The sequence below is a fragment of the Palaemon carinicauda genome, chromosome 41, assembly GCF_036898095.1.
Source record: "Palaemon carinicauda isolate YSFRI2023 chromosome 41, ASM3689809v2, whole genome shotgun sequence".
NCBI classification, from domain to species: domain Eukaryota; kingdom Metazoa; phylum Arthropoda; class Malacostraca; order Decapoda; family Palaemonidae; genus Palaemon; species Palaemon carinicauda.
In genome coordinates this window covers 47,175,433-47,180,432 of record NC_090765.1, presented here as the reverse complement: position 1 = coordinate 47,180,432, position 5,000 = coordinate 47,175,433, and the positions used below count along the sequence as shown (strand labels likewise).

General features: G+C 30.0%; 1 long non-coding RNA gene across 1 annotated transcript in view; it reads right to left on the bottom strand.

The window, feature by feature from the left end:
• Nucleotides 1-376: 376 nt before the first annotated feature.
• Nucleotides 377-5,000, bottom strand: part of LOC137632543 (uncharacterized) — a 302,398-nt gene continuing 297,774 nt past the window's right edge. The window contains exons 3-4 of the long non-coding RNA XR_011042058.1: nucleotides 4,488-4,542; nucleotides 377-1,790 (exon numbers count right to left, since the gene is read on the bottom strand). This is a non-coding gene — a long non-coding RNA (uncharacterized lncRNA). The remainder of the gene's footprint in view (nucleotides 1,791-4,487; nucleotides 4,543-5,000) is intronic.

The window sequence follows — 5,000 nt, the reverse complement described above, 5'->3', positions numbered from 1 at the left end:
AAAGATACTTTGATCAATACAGTTAGGCGAGAATAAAATATAAGTACTTATTTTTAACATTTACAGATGAAACTACTGAAAGCCTGATATTGTACAAGTACTACGTTATACTTGAAGAAAGAAAATGTTACTAAAATCTCGTGTATTGATAAAGACATAATGAAAACTTTATTTAAAATGCTTATTCAACAAAATTTACTTATATGAATACAATAAAGTTTCTAACGATTCATAATTGCATATGCAATTTATCCTATATAGCAAAATATGTACAAAATTCTATATAAATGAATTATGAGTAATGTAGATACCATTCATGAAAGTTTATTTCATTCTTGAACAAGTTGAATGAACAAATTATTTTTAACAAATTATAAAGACGCAAGAACTATTTTATTTGAAAAGATTTCAAAATGTAATTTTGTTGGGTCCATTGTTCCATGCTACAATAAATATATTCTACTATTCTTCAAACGTTTCTCGGGCTTTGCGACCTATTAAACATCTACAAAAATATCGAACATTTAAATATCATTCTGGATAGCCTATGTATTATACCATGTGTTGTTGGAGTCATAAATTTTTAAAACAAACAATGATTCTCAAAAAAATATACTGACAACAAGAAACCACAAAATATTGACATAGGGGGAAGTAAAATAATATAAATTTGAAGCAAAATGTCTAGTTACAGAACATTATACAAAACAATTATGTACAAAATATAATCACAATTAAAATACAACATAAAACCACAATAATTATCGGGTATATTCAATAAAAAAGCGTCACAACAACTACGGCCATCGACAGACAGAAATACAATATAAATACCAATTATATAAATGATCCAATTATTATTGAAAGGAAGGAGATTTACCAGACCAATGAATATAACTGACTACTACAGAGCCACAATCACCCAATTTAAATAAGAAAGTGCTCAGTTCAGAGAGAAACCAACGTAAAATTTATATATTGTTACACATAATAACCACAATACAAAAAGTACTCTAACCATGTCATCCACAATAAACCTGTGATTATGTCCATACTTTCATCTTGTGGCGTCACAACGGCTATGGTCATTGACACCAGCCGTCATGGTTAGATATTTTGGCGTCACAACGACTATGGTCATTGACGCTAGTCGTCATTTAGATGTTATGGCGTCACAACAGCTATGGTCATTGACACCAGCCGACACGGTTAGATATTTTGGCGTCACAACGACTAGGGTTAATGACGCCAGTCGTCAGCTTGATCTTCTGGCGACAAAACAACTATAGTCATTGACGCCAGCCGTCACCGTTAGATATGGCGTCACAACGACTATGGTCATTGACACCAGCCATCACAATTAATATCTCAGAACACAAAACTCTAAATTACAGACGAATCAACTTCGGTTAAAGTCTTTAGTGCTATACAATCTTCTAGCGTCACACCGAATACGGTCATTGACGGCAGTCGTCGCAGTTAATATATCGGAATACGACATTCTATATACGAGTTAACCTGTATAAAATTTTACATCAACACATCGAAAAAAGCTGGCCCTGATAGAGAAACCAAAAATTCACGGTATTCGACATGTTCCCAAATTAAATTCTTTACTTTCAACACAAAGCTTTAACCTCGAACTACTTTTCAATACGAACGACTTCAATATTGCAGAATAAAATAGATAAAATATTTATGAAATTTCAGCGAAATCTTATAATAATGTATACATCAAAAGACTCCAACAACAAAAGTGGTATAATTTCACTTACCTGTAGAGACAGGCCCTGTAAAAGCATGATGGCACTAATTAATAATATTACAAAAAGATTGTAATAAATAAGTTTAGGAGTCATAAACAGTCAATCAACATATGCAGAAAAAAATAATGGTGAATAATTCTAAGCCAATTTTGTGAAAAATCCTCAACTAAAAAGATACTGGGACAAAGTTAACTACAATCAAATGATAAACGAAAATTACTTCCATAAATAAAAAATTATCAATATGTCTTTATATCTTTAAATAAAATCTAACACTAATCATTTGTTCTTTAGAAACTAATAAGCAGTCTTATAAACAGGTTCGTTTTTCTATATTTCAGTCAAGAAACTAATTATATTTAAGCAATGGGAGAAGATTTTTTGGATTATATGGCCCAGCACTAGTTACGGGGAGGCCATCCAGCAACAAGGTCAAAGGTCAAAAGTGGTTGGCCAGCAAGATGGAAGAAAAAGAAGAGGGGAAAAGAAGGCGAAAGCTAAAAAGTGGGTGCAGCTACGGCCCGAAAGGACACGGTAAACTAGAACTCATTGATATTTACTCGTAGAAAATATCTATCTTTAAATTTAGAATTCCTAAAAATTAGGAAAATCAATGTAACAAAAATTGAGTAATACCATAGCTTTATATAAATTCTCATTTATAAAATAATGCTCTAAAACTATCGATGGACATAATTACGATTGATTTAACAATGTTTTCTTTACATGCTTTAGTATTCCGTATTGAAATGTTATAGCACCCCGCTAATCAAACTTTCCTTTAGATAATTTTGTTTAAAAGTTTTAAGTATGCATAAATAATTTTTAATCAGCTTTTATAGAATTGATATATGAATGTTGAATAATGCAAATGTAAAAATCCAGATTGATGCTGTTAATATGAACTCTTTATGTAGAATTGTTTGGGTGAGAAATGTGTAGATCAGCGGAAGATATTGCACACTTAGGATCAATATTGAGTATTTTGAGGTGGGTCAATCCTATGGAAAGAAGACAATATATACTAAATGATACTCTTAATTCCCAACTGCTATGAGGTAGGTAAGGTAGTTAGTTCGACGAACTGCTAATTAGCCATAATTTATGTACGAATAATGTTATTAAAGTATTACTACAGAAAGAGTTAGTCCACGCCCGTTCGTGACTAGAAATTCATATAATGTAAATTAGATTTATCGTCTCTAAGAAGTAGGAGGATAAATAATGAAAGAATTTCAATTTCTTCATCAGTGTGGGAATGGATACAGAACAGTTTCTCTTATTGTTGGAAAGTATATTTTACCTGAACGTAAATTATATTGAATGAAGGAGCAAAAGAGAAGGCCTAGTTTATGAACATGGTTAACTACGTTTTTCACGCAACTATTAATATAGAAGAAACATGATAGTTATCTATTTATCTGCAGTCGATTGTAGATAGATCAGACTTCCTATTCAAAGGGTTTATTAACTAACAAAGTCGATAATAGAAATAAAGACTTTTTAACGATGATACTATATTCTTCGCAATTCATTCTTCGTTGTTATTTTAAAATAAGATTCCATTTCCGTTTAATAAGCATCCATAAATTGCCTTCTGGCATGAATTTCACTCAGAGAGAGAGAGAGAGAGAGAGAGAGAGAGAGAGAGAGAGAATGAAAATACACTACATGAAATATATTTTGTTCTACATCTTGATGCAAAAATATTAAACAAATCAGTTATATGTTATCGGTTTGAATTTGAAAGAGATAATGTACATATTTATTTGTATACCATTCACTGACATTTTCAGTTATTTTCTTGAACCACTAATAAACAAAACTTTCAACGTATATTGTTATGTTTGGAAAAATATGTTTTTTTTTCTCTCTATAGTAGGTGTCTTCATCCATTTATTTCCCTCCCCTTTCTTTCTTTTTGAATACCCTCTAAAAAAGAAACTCGGCTCCTTTTATATTTCAGTCCACGTTTGAATCCGTATCAGACGAATATATCAAATGTATATTTTGCAGCACACAGAATAAAAACATTGAGTTTTGTGGAGGAATTTCCAAATCATAAATTATATATCTATGACTGATGTCATTTAATTTCATCAATAATTCATATCAGAATTTTTTATACTTATAAATATTTAGCCAATCAAAAGGGAAAGTATTATGTGTGTTTCTACCTGGGCCAAAATTCTAACCAAGGCTTTTTTTTAAACAGAAAGTAATATTTGAAAATGAAACAATGAAAAGCGATCCCGAAATTTCCTTTTATGAAAAAAAAAAAAAAAAAGATATTCACAGTAAGAAAAACTGCCTATACAAGAGAATTCTTTAATATATTATAGTTAGAATAAAGCATTAACTGGCGATGTCATTATATCTAATGTGAATACAAAATATTAAGCTAAACCAGGAAACTCAATCTGTCAAAACATTCAAGAAAAAATATAATTTAATGTATAGAGATGTGTAAACTATTTTAAAATTACATGTAAATTGATGACTAAAATAGCTCATGGATGCTTTTAAAATATGAAAAACTATCATCTTTATATTCAAAATACTATTCAACCCCTTCACTGAAAATTGTCAAATTTTAGCAAAGCAGTTTTCTAAAAACAAGCAACGATAGTCAAAAGGATAAACTCCCCAGAATCTAAAAGACTTTTTTTTCTTTTTTTTTAGGAATATTTACATATCTTGAAGACTTCTAAATTTACATACCATATCTCTGAGATGAATTCAAAATCGCGAGATGTAGGGCTTCCTTAAATGGAACCTGAAAAATAAAAAAAAAATTGCTTACTATATTTGCAAATAGGAAAGTGTATAAATATAAAATATGAATTAAGAGCACCAGGTTTGAAGTAAACTAAATGCTCTACAAAAAGTAATTAAGTAAAAATGTATAAAAAGAAGGTTATAGCAAATAGTGATCTATTTGTAAATTGGATTAAAACATGTACACATAAGAGCAAATAATTTTGCTCATGAAACTGGAAAAACTTTATACATTATAATTGTAAATGCTTACTCATTCCACAAAAACTAGACAAAGAAAATTCTTGGAGTCAGTTAAGAATATAAGTCGATCACATTTATAGATTCCAAATAAAAGCCAAATCCTGAAAAAAATTGGTTGAATATAAAGTATACTAAGCAAAAATTAGGAAAACAAGATATTTGCACACTCGACTATGTAAAGAGGGTACCAGAGAGTAAAACCTGTGTTAATTA